The sequence below is a fragment of the Trachypithecus francoisi genome, unplaced genomic scaffold (assembly GCF_009764315.1).
Source record: "Trachypithecus francoisi isolate TF-2019V2 unplaced genomic scaffold, Tfra_2.0 Lachesis_group5, whole genome shotgun sequence".
Classification (NCBI taxonomy): Eukaryota; Metazoa; Chordata; class Mammalia; order Primates; family Cercopithecidae; genus Trachypithecus; species Trachypithecus francoisi.
Window position 1 is genome coordinate 12199239 of NW_022681470.1, and position 18632 is coordinate 12217870.

General features: G+C 46.3%; 1 pseudogene; it reads left to right on the plus strand.

Annotated features, from left to right (window-relative positions):
* The first annotated feature begins 1828 nt into the window (after window positions 1-1828).
* LOC117076333 overlaps window positions 1829-18632 on the plus strand; it is a 53556-nt pseudogene continuing 36752 nt past the window's right edge.

Below are 18632 nucleotides of genomic sequence, written 5' to 3' on the forward strand. Positions count from 1 at the left end.
ATCAAAATATTTTACCCCAAAACATGTTTCTCTGCCACATCTTGAAATGGCCCTGCAAAGCCATCCCTTGTGGGAAAAATGCACATTCTATAGAGAATCCTCTTTCCCCCTTTCTTTCGTTGTTCTTTTTTGTTTTCATTTTTTTGAGACAGTGTCTCACTCTGTCGCCAGGCTGGAGTACAGTGGCAAGATCTTGGCTCACTGCAACCTCTGCCTCCTGGGTTCAAGCAATCCTCCTGCCTCAGCCTCCTGAGTATCTGGGACTACGGGTGTGCACCACCTCGACCCGTCTAGTTTTTGTATTTTTAGTAGAGACAGGGTTTCACCATGTTGGCCAGGCTGGTCTTGAACTCCCGACCTCAGGCGATCTGCCTGCCTCGGTCTCCCAAAATGCTGGAAATACAGGCGTGAGCCACCGCGCCTGCCACCACCCCAACCCCCCGCCCTTTTTTTTCCTTCCTTCCTTTCCAGATCCAGGAGATAATCAACTAAGAGCCAGACACCCTTTTAGGTCTGATAAGAAACATTTTACAACCTGCTCTCTCTGGTCTGCTATCGGAGAGCTTCCTCTGCACAATAAAACTTGGTCTCCGCAATCCTTTATCTCAACCCGAACATTTCCTTTCTCTTGATCCCAGGATAAACTCAACCGTCAACCAGAAAATGTTTAAATTTACCTATAGCCTGGAAGCACCACCCCCCGCCCCCCGCACCCCGCTTTGAGTTGTCCCGCCTTTCTGAACGGAACCAATGTATTTCTTAAATGTATTTGATTGATGTTTCATGCCTCCCTAAAATGTATAAAACCAAGCTGTACCCGGACCACCTTGGGCACGTGTTCTCAGGACCACCTGAGGGCTGTGTCACGGGACGTGGCCACTCATATTTGGCCGTCTCATATTTAAGAGAATAAATCTCTTAAAAAATATTTTACAGAGTTTGAGTCTTTCGTCAACATGCCTGTAGGAGGCTGAGGCAGGATAATCGCTTTGAACCCGGGAGGTGGAGTTGTAGCGAGCCAAGATCCCATCACTACAGTCCAGCCTGGGTGACAGAGCAAGACTCCCTCTCAAAAAAAAAAAAAAAAAAAAAAAAGAGTCTAGTACACCGTGGTGCCTGCCTGTAGTCCCAGCTCCTTGGGAGGCTGAGGCAGGAGGATCACTTGAGCCCAGGAGTTTGAATCTAGTCCGGGCAATATAGCAAGACCCTGTCTCTAAAAAAAAAAAAAAGGAAAGAAAAGAAAATCAACTATTTCCTGGGCTAACACAGGAGACATTTCTGGTCCTTGTTTTTATCTTATTTGGGGGGTATATTCTTTTTAGACACCAGTCAAAATCAGTAGGAAGTTGTAGGCAACCAACACTTGAGATTGCAGTATTTTACCACAATTCAAACTTGAAATGGCTTCATTCAGGGATTCTTCCATTTTGATAGGGCACTCAGTGAGAGAAGGACTAGAGAAGAGGTGGGCGCCTTCCACCGAGGTTCACGTGTTGCTTCATTGGGCAGTACATCGACGGCAGCCTGGAAGTAGGTCTTTGTGTTTGCAACTGTTCATTGGGCAGTACATCGACGGCAGCCTGGAAGTAGGTCTTTGTGTTTGCAACTGTGGACCGTGCAGGGTACCAGATTTCCGAAAGCAGCTTCTGTTTACTCCGGGATCCTACAAGTCACTGGTGTAATTTCTAACAGCCTGTAGGTATGAGGCTACAGAAAGACTCATGAAGGAGGAGAGCCCCCTGTTTGCAAAAGTCCAGGCCTATCTTTGGAAAATCAAGGCTGTGCAGGGTGAGGGCGTAAATGCTGCATGTGGAGGCTGTAACCCGCGATGTGGGAGGGCCCAGGTAGGAGGGCTGCGACTGCCGGCGGGGCGGAGAAGAGCGCGCCCAGCAGCCCCGCTCGCACCTCACGGTATTTTGGAGGCCCACGTGATTCCGCCTCATTGGCCGTCAGGGAGCTCCAGCCCCGAGGAGGCGGAGCCGCCACCGCCGTTGTAGTTCCCGAGTTTCCTCATCCGGCTCCCGGGTCGGACTGTAGCGCCCTACGGTCGTCTGGGATCAGAACTCCCAGAAGGCCTCACGCTCGAGGGCGTGACACTGCAGGGTGGGCGTTGCAGAGATGCAAATGAAGTCTCTGCGCCCAGCATCTGCGCGCCCTCACTGGGCTTTCAGAGGACCGCCGGAGGGATTCCTCCTCCTCTGACCCTCTGGACTCTCTCACCGCCTCGAACGTCACCTCGGATACCGCTCGAAGGGCAGCACGTTCCAGAGTGGCTGAGCAGGCGCAGGGCTGGGGACTGGGTTGCGTTGAAGCTGCTGGTCCTCCGGCCTGCTTGGGCAGCCTGTTTGGCGCCCAGGAAGTTACGGTGCTAAGAGGGGAACCATGGGGGAACCCCACGGGTCCCCACCCAGGACCCCCAAGTCCAAACCAGCACCACAGGGTGGAAGCCGACTGTAACTGGGAAAAAGCAGAGCCGCTAAGGTGCTTTAATTTTGGCTAAGAAGATGAGCAGGAAAGACTACAGCCAAATCAATGGGATGAATGTCTGTGGATTATGCTGCGGTGTTTAAATCTGTCCTCCATAATTCTTTGTCTTTCATAAAGCTTTGATCGTTTTATCCCTTAAGTTACCTTCTGGGAGAATTCCTTGGCTTCGTATTTATTCCAGCTCTCTTGTTTGCTTTTCAGCAGTGCCCATCCTGCTGTTTTGCCCACCTCTTGAAGGTTTCTTTTTCTTTCAGTAGCTGTTTCTGTGTCCAAGATCTCTGGTTAATTCTTACTATTATTCTTATTCTTATTTTTAGATGGTGTCTTGCTCTGTTGCCCAGGCTGGAATGCAGTGGCGAGATCTCGGCTCACTGCAACCTCCACCTCCTGGGTTCAAGCGATTCTCCTGCCTCAACCTCCGGAGTAGCTGGGATTACAGGCGTGCGTCACCACACCTGGCTAATTTTTGTGTTTTTAGTAGAGACGGGGTTTCACCATGTTAACCAGGCTGGTCTCAAACTCCTGACCTCAGGTGAGGCCTGCTTCAGCCTCCCACAGTGCTGGGATTACAGGCGTGAGCCACCTCGCCCGGCCTGGCTTTCTTTTCATAACTGCCTGCTCTCATTTCATGCTGTGATATTCTTGCTTATCCCTATATGTATTTTAGTTACACTGATTTTCACTCTTTTAAACTTTTTTCCAAGTGCAGGTCCTCCTTTAGAAAAAAAAATGAGGCCGGGCACGGTGGCTCACACCTGTAATCCCAGCACTTTGGGAGGCTGAGGCAGGCAGATCACCTGAGGTCGGGAGTTTGAGACCAGCCTGACCAACGTGGAGAAACCCCGTCTCTACTAAAAATACAAAATTAGCGGGGCGTGGTGGTGTGTGCCTGTAATCCCAGCTACTCGGGAGGCTGAGGCAGTAGAATTGCTTGAACCTGGGAGGCGGAGGTTGCGGTAAGCCCAGATAGTGCCATTGCACTTCAGCCTGGGCAACAAGAGCCAAACTCTGTCAAAAAAAAAAAAAAAGAAAGAAAAGAAAAATATATAAGGTTATTCTTTCTATGTGTGGTTTTCCTCAAATGTTTGTGACTGGTTATGTCCCATTTCTGTACCTGAGATTCGTTGTTGGCCTGTTTTTCACTCTTTGCACAGATTTACCCCTCCCCCAAGTATGTGCAAAGAGAAGTGGGTGCTACAGGATTTAATTAATTTTTTTTTTTTTTCCTTTTTGAGATGGAGTCTCGCTGTTGTTGGCCTGGACTGGAGTTCAATGGCGCGATCTCGGCTCACTGCAACCTCTGCCTCCTGGGTTCAAGAGATTCTCCTGCCTCAGCCTCCTGAGTAGCTGAGATTACAGGCACCTGCCACCATCCCTGGCTAATTTTTGTATTTTTAGTGGAGATGGAATTTCACCATGTTGGCCAGGATGGTCTCAAACTCCTGACCTCAGGTGATCCACCAGCCTTGGCCTCCCAACGTGCTGGGATTACAGGCGTGGGCCACTGAGCCCGGCCAATTTGTTTTTTATTTTATTTGAAGAGACAGGGTCTCACTCTGTCACCCAGGTTGAAATGCAGTGGCATAATCATAGCTCACTGCAGCTTCAAATTCTTGGGCTCAAGGGATCCTCCCACCTTCAGCTTTCCAAGTAGTTGGGACTACAGGCATGTGCCATCACACCTGGCTAATGTTTTAATTTTCTTTGTGAAGATGAGGTCTGGCTTTGTTGACCAGGCTGGTCTTCAACTCCTGGCCTCAAGAGATGCTCCTACCTGAGCTTCTGAAAATGTTGGGATTCCAGGCACTGTAATCCCATAGTGAGCCACTGTGCCTGGCCCCCTTTTTTTTTAATGAGAGAAGAGGCAGTATTTGTAGCCTCGTGGCTAGCTGGGGGCTCCCCGTTCCCCCTAGTGTGATAATCATTGGCATTTGTACCCGTACTCACAGATGGAAGCAGAGACCCCATTTTCTGTTTCCTGGAAGGTTGTATTTTGGTGAAACTTTTTGTTGTAGTGTCTCAGTTACCCTGTCACTCACTGGTCAGGTGTCTTATTGCTTCAGATATTTGCACAATAGACTGATGAAAATCCATCTCCGGCTACTTACAAACTGTTACAGGCAGTGGAGCTTTGAAGGCTTTTGCTACAAGTCAAAGCCCTGGTTGTTAAAATTGTAGGAGAGGCTATTATGTAGCGTAGGCAGTGTGACAAATTGGCACCAATAGTTTGCAGGGGTGACAAACATCTGGAAGGTTCCCAGGAAGTGGTGGGTTTTGGGGGGAAAGAAAATGAGGGTGGGATTACCAGATTTAGGAGGTAATGAATAAAGCTTGAGAGGTAGGACTGGAGTCATAGATTTTTGTTGTTGGCTTGACAGGAGTTGAGGTATGAGGGTGTCCTGGTGCGGTGCTGAAGTAGATGGGATGCAGGGAGGTGGTAAAGTTGCTACTCCAAAATGAAGCCGGCATTTGAATTTGGGTATCAAGACACCACCAGTATAATTCAGCTGAATTATCATATTTGTAGTTTTGTGTGTGTGTGTGCATGTGTGTGTCTCGTGGGTGTGTTATGGTAGCATGTATCCCAAGCCCCACAGTGAGTTTATTTTATCCATAACCAGACCCAGGTCCTTTGGCTCCAGGTCTGCTAGTTGGGCTGACCATCCTATATGTCAGGTGCAAGACAACCACAGGTGAGAGGTAGATACTTTTCATTTCCCCTTGCGGACGGTGGACCAGCTCTATCAACTCTGACCAATAAGGGAAACCTGGCAAGCCCCTGGGACCGCATGCCCAGGGCAGAGTGTGCTGGTAGGAGACTCACAGGAGGCCGGCAGGAGGTGCCTCCAGTTGTTCTCCTTCCGTCACAGAAGGCGCTTTGAGGTGGAGCAGGGAGCAGTATGGAGGTGGAACAGCAACAGGCCTAGAGAAGACTGGAGCCATTGGAACGGGAGGGTTTGGTTGTTTTTGATTTTGCAAGTGTGTGTGTATGTGGATGTGTGTGCATGAGAGAAAATGCACTACATGTTTCTTTTAAATCTTTTTTGAGAAGAGTCTCTGTCACCAAGGCTGGAGTGGGGTGGCACAATTATGGCTCACTGCAACCTCCACCTTCCGGGCTCAAGGGATCCTCCCATTTCAGCCTCCTGAGTAGCTGGGATTACAGACATGTGCCAATTTTTTCCATATATATGTGTATACAAATATTTTTTATATATATGTATATATATGTATGTGTATATATATTCTTTAGAGACCAGCTTTCGCCATGTTGCTGTTGCCCAGGCTGGTCTCGAACTCAAGCTATCTGCCTGCCTCTGCCTCCCAAAGTGCTGGGATTACAGGCATGAGCCACCATGCCCAGCCTAAATTTTTAAATCAGAAAATAGCATTTGGTTTTTGTCTGATGAGTTTTTTCTGTGATACCAAGAAATTCTATATGATTGTAAATGGAGTGCCAGTGCTGGAACCAAAGATTTGGAGAGGCAGATCCAAAGAGCTGTCTTCTTCTTTTTGTTGTTGTTGTTTTTGTTTGTTTGTTTTTAGATGGAGTTTCACTCTTGTCACCCAGGCTGGAGTGCAGTGACGCGATCTGGGCTCACTGCAACCTCCGCCTCCTGGGTTCAATTGATTCTCCTGCCTCAACTTCCTGAGTAACTGGGATTATAGGCATGTGCCACCATGCCCAGCTAACTTTTTTTTTATTTTTAGTAGAGACAGGATTTCACCATGTTGGCCAGGCTGGTCTCGAACTGTTGACCTCAAGTTATCCGTCCGCCTCGGCCTCCCAAAGTGCTGGGATTACAGGTGTGAGCCACTGCTCCTGGAGTAGGAGCTATCTTCTTAAGTGGTGTAAACGCCTAGCCGTTGGCAAGACTGCAATTCTAACAATACACTATGCCTGATGTAGTATTGGACTTGCTAAACTTGCCTCACTGTTTTTAACCTAATGGAATGAATCTTCATGGCATTAAGTGAAAAGGGCCCTGCTGCAATGCAGTGTGAGGAAGTTGTAGGCAGCTATGCCTTTTGGGGCCTTTGTGGGTGGTACTCTCCTGGCCTCCTGCTCAGGCCCACTGACTTGCCACTTCAGCAGCATTCAGCATATACTCGCTGTGCAACCTATAGCAGTAAAAATAGCAACAGAGGTCAGTTAGGGGCGCTTACTCTATTCTGTTCCAGGCACTGTGCTGTCACCTGGGTCTAGAATGGTGAGATTTAAAAAAAAAAAAAAAAAAAGAGATTTGGTCTCTATTTCCATGAAACTGAAGCCCCTCTGTTCTCTTTCCCATTCTGTCTTCTTGAATCACTGCAAGTGCTTACAGGGTTGCAAGTGTCTGATTCTGTAAAGTGACTGCAGTGTCCTCCGTGTGCTCCTAAGTTTGGCTCCGCCTTGAAAAGGCGGGGCATTTCTCTTCTTTCCGTTCACCATCTATTTTGTACTCTGGTGACGGTTCCTAGTTGCTGAAAGTTGTAATTAATCTGCAATGTCCAAGGTGTTATTTGTGAGAGAAGAGTGGGGAACCATGGAAGAAGAGCAAGTCCCCAGTGGTCCCTCTTACTCTTGGGGGTCGAGCATATTCCAAGAATGTGGCTAGTTCCCAAAGGTTAGTAGGCGTGCTGTGTGGAGTGGTCTGGCGTTTAAAAGCAATGCTAACAGCCCAGTTATGTTAACTGACTTCCTGATGTTTTGCAGTTCTGCAAAGCATCTTGTGCTGAATAAGATGGTTTGTGGAACAAAAGGGAGAATGATGGAAGAAGTTTTCCAGTCATCGAGTTTATTAAGTTTTTTTATTCTGAACAGCACTCATTAATCTCTAGCCTAGTCGATATGTTAGTTATAAAAATGGGCTTTCTTTAAACTGACATTTCTCGTTTTGTGTCCTCTTTTAGGAATGCAAATCATTCTAACTTTATCCCAAATTTATCTAACCCTGTCTAGTAAAGCCAACTTGAGAGTTTTATGGTTCTATAAACATTGAAGAAAAACAGTTGACTCATTCTAGTTACTTTTTATCCTGTGTACTTGCCAAAGAAAGGAGAAAGTAGATAGCAGAAATCTTACCACCAAGTACAAATTGCAATTTATGCCCAACTCAAAATAATCAGGCTCTTCAGAAGCCTTATTTCTTGTCATATCTCTATTATACCATACAGATTAAGGTAGTTACCAGACCCCAGTTGGTTCACTTATAAGAGTTCAGCTTACTCCTGGAAGTACAAATAGTTTATTATGCTCTTTTTTTTTTTTTTTTTTTGAGATGGAGTCTCACTCTGTCACCCAGGCTAGAGCACAGTGGTGCAATATTGGGCTCACTGCGACCTCTGCCTCCTGGATTCAAGTGATTATCCTGCCTCAGCCTCCTGAGTAGCTGGGACTACAGGCACACACCACCATGCCCGGCTAATTTTTTTTTTGTATTTTTAGTAGAGATGGGGTTTCTCCATGTTGGCCAGGCTGGTCTCGAACTCCTGACCTCAAGTGATCCTCCAGCCTTGGCCTCCCAAAGTGCTGGGATTACAGGCATGAGCCACCGTGCCTGGCCATTTTTTTTTGTTTTTGGTTTTGTTTTGTTTTGTTTTGGTTTTGGTTTTGGTTTTTTTTTTTTTTGAGATGGAGTCTCACCCTGTTGCCGAGGCTGAAGTGCAGTAGTACAATCTCGGCTCACTGCTCTCTCCGCCTCCCAGGTTCAAGCAGTTCTCTGCTTCAGCCTCCCTTAGCTGGGATTACAGGTGCACACTACCACACTCAGCTAATTTTTGTATTTTTAGTAGAGATGGGGTTTCACCATGTTGGCCAGGCTGGTCTCGAACTCCTGGCCTCAAGTGATCCACCCACCTTGGCCTCCCAAAGTGCTAGGATTACAGGCGTGAGCCACTGCACCCGGCCGTTTGTTACACTTTCATCTCATTACCTTGACACTAATACAGAATTAGCTGATTCATTAGCTGATTCCTAAATCAGGAACCCACAAAATTTTAATAGCAAACAATACCCTTGATTGTATCATGAAACTGTAAGTGCCCAGAGCAAGCTTCTTAATTTGTACAATTACTTAACCACTATAATAAATGAACCAAGGCCATTGTCAAGCATATGTCAAGGAGAGTCATTAACTAGAGGAATTTCCCATTGCTTTTGGGGATGATAGCCTCCCCGCCTCCTTGAGCTGACAGGTTCCATTAGTTGGCTATGCCTTGTGGACTTTTTTTTTTTTGAGACGGAGTCTTGCTCTGCCGCCCAGGCTGGAGTGCAGTGGCCGGCTCTCAGCTCACTGCAAGCTCCGCCTCCCGGGTTTACGCCATTCTCCTGTCTCAGCCTCCCGAGTAGCTGGGACTACAGGCGCCCGCCTCGTCGCCCGGCTAGTTTTTTGTATTTTTTGGTAGAGACGGGGTTTCACCGTATTAGCCAGGATGGTCTCAATCTCCTGACCTCGTGATCCGCCCGTCTCGGCCTCCCAAAGTGCTGGGATTACAGGCTTGAGCCACCGCGCCCGGCCCTTGTGGACTTTTTGACAGCTGAATAGCAGACCTGTATTTAAGACTTTGTAATCCTTTTTCTTGATGCAAGAATGTGAGTTTTATCACCTTTCAGGTTGCTGCCCTCTTCAGGAAAGGTACTGACTCAGAGAGTATGAACCAGCTCTCCAAGAGAATTTTCAAAAGAACCAGCTCCAGGGTATCCACCTGAGATGTCCTCCCAGACAAAACTGCAATTCTCAACAACATTTACCGTAAGTCTATAATATTTATAAGACAAGGATTTCCCCCTGCATACCGTAATGTCATACATACCCATATATGGAAGAATAACTCAAAAAAACAGAGCAGCCCGATAAATGGAAGGAAGAATAGGCCAGGCGCAGTGACTCACACCGGTAATCCCAGTGTTTTGGGAGGCCGAGGCGGGCAGATGACTTGAGGTCAGGAGTTCAAGACCAGACTGGCCAACATGGTGAAACCCCTATCTCTACTAAAAATACAAAAAATTAGCTGAGCATGGTGGCGCGCACCTATAGTCCCAGCTACTGGGGAGGCTGAGGTGAGAGAATCACTTGAACCTGGGAGGTGGAGGTTGCAGTGAGCCAAGATCACGCCATTGCACTCCAGCCTGGGTGACAACAGTGAGACCTCATCTCAAAAAAAACCCACAAACAAACAAACAAATGGAAGGAAGAGTAAACATGAAAATTCCGAGGAGTAAGCCTGCTAATACATGGACTCCATGAGAGCAAGGTCTTGGCCCGTTTCATTCACTGCTGTGTTACCAGCACCTAGAACAGCACCCGGCACTTTGTAACCACTCAAAATCAAATAGCTTTGAATGAATCACTTTGGTCTTTGACAGTGAAGTTGTTGGTTAGCTTATGAGACTCAGGTAAGGGGTGAGATTTGTTTTGGGATTTCAAGAATGGAAGGAGCCAAACAGCAAAATTGAGAGGCTAAGACTCTAAAGGACTCACTTTGGAGTGGGTATAAATTCATTTAAAAAATTTTATTGATGTATAATAGATGTACGTAGTTTCAGGATACATGTGATAATTTAATGCATTCATATAATTTGTAAAGGTCAAATTAACATACTTGGGGTATCCATCACCTTAAATATTTGTCTTTTGTTTATGCTCAAACCACTTGAATTCTTCTAGCTATTTTGAAATATACAATAGATTATTGTAGACTGTTTATTTCTTTGATCAAACTGTGTATTTGTAGCCATGAATAAACTTTTCTTCACTCCCCACCCTTCCTTCCCAGTCTCTGGTAACCACTAATCTCCTCTCTACCTCCATGAGATTCACTTTTTAGCTCACACTTAAGAACATGTGATATTTGTCTTTCGGTGCTTGGCTTATTTCACTTAGCATAATGACCTCCAGTTCCGTCCATGTTGCTGCAAATGGCAGGATTATGGCTGAATAATATTCCATCGTGTAAATATACTATGTTATCTTTACCAATCATCCATTGATGGGCACTTAGGTTGATTCCATGTTTTTGCTATTGTGAATAGTGCCTCCATAAACATGGGAGTGCAGGCCGGGCGCGGTGGCTCAAGCCTGTAATCTCAGCACTTTGGGAGGCCGAGACGGGCGGATCACGAGGTCAGGAGATCGAGACCATCCTGGCTAACACGGTGAAACCCCGTCTCTACTAAAAATACAAAAACTAGCCGGGCGAGGTGGCGGGCGCCTGTAGTCCCAGCTACTCAGGAGGCTGAGGCAGGAGAATGGCGTAAACCTGGGAGACGGAGCTTGCAGTGAGCTGAGATCCGGCCACTGCACTCCAGTCCGGGCGACAGAGCGAGACTCCGCCTCAAAAAAAATAAATAAATAAATAAAAATAAAAATAAAAATAATAAAAAAATAAAAAAACATAAACATGGGAGTGCTAACGTCTTTTTGATATATTAATTTCCTTTCTTTTAGATATATACTCAAGAGTGAAATTGCTGGATCAATCATATGGTGGTTCTATTTTCAGTACTTTTTTTTTTTTTTTGACACAGAGTTTTGCTGTTGTTGCCCAGGCTGGCGTGCAGTGGTGGGTTCAGCCTCCCAGGTTACAGTGATTCTTCTGCCTCGGCCTCCTCAGTAACTGGGATTACAGGCGCACGCCACCACACCCAGCTAATTTGTATTTTTAGTAGAGACAGGATTTCACCATGTTGGCCAGGCTGGTCTCGAACTCCTGACCTCAGGTGATCCACCCACCTTGGCTTCCCAAAGTGCTGGGATTACAGGAGTGAGCCACCGTGCCCAGCCTGTTTTCAGTTTTTTGAGGACTATCCATACTGTTCTGCATAGTAGCTGTACTAATTTACATTCCCACCAACAGTATATGAGGAGTTCCCTTTCTCTGCATCCTCATCAGCTTCTGTTATTCCATTTTTGACAAAAGCCATTTAAACTGAGGTGAGGTTATATCTCATTGTAATTTTGATTTGCATTTTTCTGATGATTATGAATGCAGTATTGCCTGATTTGGTCATATTAAGTGTTTGAAAGCCACTGTGTGTTTTAAATTTAAGTTTATAGCATATCTCAGTTTAGACTAGTTGTGGGCAGCTATGCCCTTTGGGGCCTTTGTGGGTGGTGTTCTCCTGGCCTCCCGCTCAGGCCCACTGACTTGCCACTTCAGCAGCATTCAGCCACTTTTCAGGTGTTCACTAGCCACGTGTGGCTACTGGCCACAGTATGGGACGGTACAGGTCTAGATAGTCCACATATTCTTCTATTCAAAAGATGTTGTTCTGAGTTATTCTTCATCTTAATTTCAATTAAGTCAATTAATTAAGTGGTGGTAATAACTCAATCATGGAATCATAGTTTTTTTTTTTTTTTTTCGAGAGAAAATCTTGTGCTGTCACTCAGGCTGGAGAGCAGTGGCCTAATCACAGCTCATTGTAACCTCCAACTCCTGAGCTCAAGTGATCCTCCTGCCCCAGCCGCCAGAGTAGCTGAGACTACAGGTGCCTGCCACCATGCCTGGCTAATTAAATTTTTTTTTTTTTTTGTAGAGACGGGGTCTTGCTATATTGATCAAGCTGGTCTTAAACTCCTGACCTCAAGCTGTCCTCCTGCCTTGGCTTCCTAGAGTGTTGGTATTACAGGCATAAACCACTGAGCCCAGACCTGGAATCATGTATTCTAAACCTAACAAGGCAGGTTGTTGCACTGCCCATGTCTCTGCCAGAGTGCTTGCATGTTGTTGTTTTTACTGTTTTAATACTCCTCACTTACTGTGTGTTTGATAAAAGAATTAATGAAATGTGTGGCTGCAAAAAACAGGATGAGTCATGACAAAGACTCCTTTAACCAATCACCAACTTTGGGCTCTGTCCTTCGTCCAGTGACTCTGCCCACTTAATCCAGTTTTAGCAAGAATCCTGCCACGTCAGTTTAGTGAAAATCCTTCACACTTGCTATCTGATCATTCTTTTTGTTTTTGTTTTTGAAACAAGACTCCGTTTTTAGTAGAAACGGGGTTTCTCCATGTTGTCCAGGCTGGTCTCCAACTTCTGACCTAAAGTGATCCGCCCCACTGGGCCTCCCAAAGTGCTGGGACCACAAGTGTGCGCCACCATGCCCAGCCTATCTGATCCTCCTTGATAGCTGATCAAATTCCTTATCCCCCCACCCTCAATATCTTGTCACCCTTGCCTGCCTTACACAATCATCCTGCCAAGGTGGTTTAACCAGAATCCCAACTTATCCCTGGTGTTTTCTCTCAGTAATTTTCAATCCACTGACACTTACCATACTCCTTGGCTATAAATTTCCACTGGTTCTTGTATTCAGGGTTGAGCCCAGTTACTCTCCCTTACTACAAAACCCCACTGTCAAAGCCCACCTTGAATAAAGTCTCCCTTACCACCTTTAATGAGAGTTGTGACTCATTCTTTCTTTACAAGTCAAAAGGTCAAAAGGTTGTTAATGGAAAAACGTGACTGAAACATGACCTCCTATAATGGACATTTGTTGAGTTTGCTAAACCAATATACTTTTCCTGTCCCTGTGGGGTACTGCCATCCCCAGTTGCAGGCGGTCTTAGTGGAACTAAGTGAATGTGGACAAGTGAATCAGAGTAGGCCGAAATTAAAAGTTCTGAAACTGAACCTTGAGAATTCAAACTAAGAATGAAAAGGGACTGTTGGTGTTCCATTATTCTGATGATCCATTGATTCTTGCTTTCTTGGTCCCTAGATCTACCAAACTTCCTTTCTTTTTTATGTTTTATTTTTTTAGAGACAGAGTCTTACTCTGTTGCCCACACTGGAGTGCAGTGGCTCCATCATAGTTCACTGCTGCCTCAACTTCCCAGACTCAAGTGATTCTCCCCCTCAGCCTCCTGAGTAGCTGGGAGTACAGGTACATGCCACCATATCCAGCTAATTAAAAAAAAAAAATTATAGAGACGGGGTTTCACTATGTTGCCCGGGCTGGTCTCAAACTCTTGGGCTCAAGGGATCCTCCTACCTTGGCCTCCTAAAGTGTTGAGACTACAGGTGTGAGTCACCTGGCCCAGCCACTTCCTGCCTTTCTGAAGGTAATGACCACTTGTTTGAGTCTATTGTTTGCAGAATGTCTCTATAATGACCTAGGTGGGCCAAGGTGTGGAGTATATGGTAAACCTCTGTAAGTCTTAAAAAGATGCCTTTGTCCCTGCTGTACATGACCATTCAAGATAGAAGGTCTGGGTGTGGGTGGGAGATGATTGTAAAAAGGTGAAGTTCTAGCTACTGGGTAGGCTCACTGAGCGTGTGATGGTGGGGGAAGAGCAACACTCAGGTACCTGGGGAGGGAACACCCTTGACCCCGAGTGGTACTGGGGAGGGATTGACATTAATGATCTTTTGCCTTTCAGAAATGTACCTGAAGCCATCCTCACGTAGGAAAATGCCCTGATGCGGGTCTCCTAAACCCTGACAAGCCCTTTACATTTAACTGACTGTTGTATCTACCATCCCCTGCCAGATAGCTCTAGCCATGGTTTGATTGTTGTGCCTCTTCATCGGACCTAAAAGGCCACTGCAGGGGATGGCCCAACTCCTGCACCTCCCACACAAAACACCTGTCAACACCTACGGTCATCTTCCCCACCCCTGTTTCTGTAGATGTTGCTTGGCCATCCCTTGGGTAGATGAACACTGCCTGGTTGGTGACATGGGCCAACTGGATAAACTGGACTTGAAGCAAAACAAGGACTCAATTACTCAAACTAAGCTGGGAAATCTAGGCTTTTCCAGCCTGCCAGGAAGCCATATTGGAGGCAGTCAACCTATGCCCTTCAACTGATATGGGTCTTACTTGGGGGATCCCAACAATTGTTAGTTTTTGGTGCCTGACACTGCACTTCTGGTGTGGAGGCCATGCATTCATTTGGCTTCCTTCCAAAATACATGGATTTGCATTTTAGGGGTCGGCCTACGAGACCTTAAGAGTATTTAAGAAAACACCATGAGGGAATTAAATACTAAGATAACTGCAGAGATCTCTCCAAAATGAGGCTATTCTTGGTGTCTTGGTGGAACTTCCGGGGGATAACTGACCCATTTTATTTATTTATTTATTTTTGTTATTTATTTTTTAATTTTTTTTTGAGACAAGAGTCTCATTCTGCCGCCCAGGCCAGAGTGCAGTGGCGTGATCTCAGCTCACTGCAACCTCTGCCTCCCAGGTTCAAGTGATTCTCCTGCCTCAACCTCCTGAGTTGCTGGGATTACAGGCGTGTGCCACCACACCCAGCTAATTTTTGTATTTTTAGTAGAGACAGGATTTCACCACGTTGGCCAGGCTGGTCTTGAACTCCTGACCTCAGGTGGTCTGCCTGCCTCGGCCTCCCAAAATGCTGGGATTACAGGTGTGAACCACCACACCTGGCCAACCGACCTCTTTTAATGCATACGTTACAGGCTGTTTTCTCTACTATGGGAGTCATCTAGTTAGAAAAAATGGTACAAATTTGTCCCTGACTTTAATTATCACCACTTTGGACCTGTCAGGTCAACCTCGACCCATCAGCCGAGTGTCAGAATTGCTCCCGATTTCTTCCTTGTGGGCCAAGGCGGAGACTGTGCCTCACTAATACATTATGCTGCACCTGGGCTAATGCCTCAAACCTCGTGGACAGGTCAGTGCAGAACCTTAGTGATAATGATGGTTTACGAGATTTGTTTAGCTGGGTCGGTCCAGGATCTTGGGGCAAATGGTTGAGGTCAATACTGTAAGTTGGCCTCATCCTGCTGCTTGGGTCCTGTGGATACTAGTTTTAAATGCTGTGTCAGATAAAATGAATAGATTCGGTCCCAGCTTCTATTGGTCAGAGCAATCAAGGTGGCTGACAAAGTGACTCACTTATAACGAAATTCACCAGAAGCCAAGAGTGTAGAAATAAGAAATGGATATTGTTTGGAGACAATTCTCCATCAGTTGCTCCATTTCTGCACATTCTGTAAGCAGAGGCACTGAAAGCCTTTGTTCTAGACTCTATTTTCAGTGATGTTAACATAGTAAACATTCCTGGACTATAGAGGGAATGTCTCTTTCCAAAGCAGAGGGCAGATTTGTTTACTGCCTAGTGCAATGAAGATCATGTCACCCTCTAGGGAAAGATCAGACAGGCTTACTGTCAAAAAAAATTTTTTTTTTTTTTGAGATAGAGTCTCACTCTGTTGCCCAGGCTGTAGTGCAGTGGCATGATCTCGGCTCACTTCAACCTCCATCTCCCAGGTTCAAGTGATTCTCCTGTCTCAGCCTCCCAAGTAGCTAGGATTACATGTGCGTGCCACCACGTCCTGCTGATTTTTTATTTTATTTTATTTTATTTTTGTATTTTTAGTAGAGATAGGATTTTACCATGTTGGCCAGACTGGTCTCGAATTCTTGACCTCAAATGATCCACCCACCTCAGCCTCCGAAAGTGCTGGGATTACAGGCATGAGCCACCGCACTGGCCTGCTGTCAATTTTAAAAGGCTTGGGTTCCCAGTGCTCAGAGTTCCTCACTGTCATGCAGACCTACTGCATGTGCAGCTTCCACCTGAGCTGCTCTCTGTTATGTGGGGAGCCAGAGGAACTGACGTGAATAGGAAGCTCATGCTGCCTGCTGTGCTATGAGGAATAAAGTTCTTTATTTCTGACTTCAACACCTTGTGCTTTCTGTCAGCATCCAAGAAACTATGGCAGCCTAGCTTCTTTACCAGCAGGTTGGGCAAAGTCTCAGACCCTTCACAGTTCTTGATATAAGGTCAAGTAAGTAGTTGAATTTCCAAAATGGAGTTCACAGGAATGGCCTGGGAATCAAATGTCCTGGAACATCCCTAATTTGCAGACAAAGAGCCTGAACCTTAGGCATAAGCAGCCTGTCCAACATCGTGGCAAGGTTACAGCAGAGCTGAAGCTGGAACCAGGTCTATATGTTTACTGGTTAAGACTGAATGTGAAGTCAGACATTCTGGATTCAAATCTTGGTTCTTCTTTTTGCTACTTCTTGTTCCATGTCCCTGTTTCACAATTGATGAAATTGAAATAATAATAGTACCTGCTTTAGGCCGGGCGCGGTGGCTCACGCCTGTAATCCCAGCACTTTGGGAGGCTGAGGCGGGTGGATCACTTGAGGTCAGGAGTTCGAGACCAGCCTGGCCAACACAGTGAAACCCGATCTCTATTAAAAATACAAAACTTAACTGGGCTTGGTGGCGGGCGCCTGTCATCCCAGCTACTCAGGAGGCTGAGGCAGGAGAATCGCTTGAACCTGGGAGGCAGAGGTTGCAATGAGCTGAGATCACGCCACTGCACTCCAGCCTGGGGGACAGAGCAAGACTCCGTCTCAAAAAAAAAAAAAAAAATAGTACCTGTTTCAAAGGGTTGTTCTGAGATGTTTGTCAGGCATTTATCACAATATTTGATGTGTGCACACACACGGAAATGCCTGGCACCCAAAAACTGTTCCCTCATATTAGGATAACTTATCACTGCACTTTGCACCCAATATCGATGGACTCTTTTGTCAAGAGCTCGTTAAAACAGAGTTGTCCTAAGAAGAACTGGCACCTGGAGCCCTGTGAGAAACTGGCACCTGGGAGGGTTTATCTTGGCTGTGCCTCCTGATTAGAAGGTGGCAAAACAGGCCTCAGAGAAATGGCTCACCCCTTCATGACCCAGTCTATCAGGAAATTTCTCAGAGGTATTAAAGCCGAATCTTCCAAAGACCACCAGAGACAGGCCTGCAGCCTGATCAAATCGAACTTTTTAACTCGGTACAGTGAGCGGGACATTCCATAGGAACCATAGCATCCTGCTCGAAATGAGGGAGAAGAAATGCATCTTTAGCAAGGTTTAGGATCCCACTGTAGGAGTCTGAGGCAGATCTAAGGGAAGCAGAGATCAGTTCTGGATTGGTTGTGGTATCTAAAGTGGGGTTCATAGAAGCAGGGATTAATCACGATGTGGGTGCTGTCGTAAACCCTTTCCAGTTGGGTATCCCCAGTAACACAAGATTCGCAAAGCAGGTCTGGGGGCATCATTGGTGAAATACCAGTAGTCAATCAAAGAGGGGATCTTTGTGATCCTTACGGCATTTCAAACTGCAGCATGACCTTAGAGCAGCAGTCCCCAACTTTTTTGGCACCAGGGGCCGGTTTCGTGGAAGACAATTTTTCCACAGACAGCGTGTGGGGTGGCAGGGGGGAGGGTTTCCAGATGAAACTGTTCCGCCTCAGATCATCAGGAATGTGATTCTCACAAGGAGCAGGCAGCCTAGATTCCTCACATGTACAGTTCACAATAGGGTCCGTGCTCCTATGAGAATCGAATGTGGCTGCTGATCGGACGGGAGGCAGAGCTCAGGTGGAAATGCGTGCTCACCTCCGGCTGTGCAGCCCGGTTCCGAACAGGCCACAGACTGGTACCAGTCGGCAGCCCGGGAGTTTGGGGACTTCTGCCTTAGAGAAATGATGATTCTTGTGACCTTTGCAACTGGTCTCTCTGCCTGTCCTCCAAGCCTGATTCACAGCAGAGCCACTTTTTCCTTTTTCAGTTCAAACTGATTTCCACTTTCAGTGCCGACAGATTGTGACTCTCTCAGAATTAGCGTGTTGTCCCCTAGAATTTAGCAAGTTTGTTTGCACAATTGTGGAAACTGCCAAAGCTCCAGAGTCACTGGTCTCTGCACCCAGCCTCTGTCGGTGTTCACGAGTTAGGGAACCCTAGTCTTGTTTACATCCTGGGCTGCCACCAATGGGTTCATATACATTGGCTTGTTTTATTTTTAAAATTTAATTGCTTATATGTGTGTTTATATGTGTGTGTATGGGGGGGGGTGTGTGTGTGTGTGTGTATTTTTGTTGTAGAAATGGGTCTCATCAAGTAGCCCAGGCTGGTCTTGAATCCTGGCTTAAAGCGATCCTCCCACCTTGGCCTCTCAAAATGCTGAGATTTTAGGTGGGACCCACCATGCCTGCCCTTATGTGTGTGTTTAAATGGTAATGATAGTAAGAGCCCTTAGTTGGGCTTTCAGTGAAAATGCAGCAGAAGCTGCACCTAGAAGTTACTAATGAAACTTTTAAGAACTCCCAGTTGGTATGAGGCTAAAGAGTGAAAGAGAGAGAAGCACTTCTGCCTCTATTGTTTGAAAGTCTGGGCC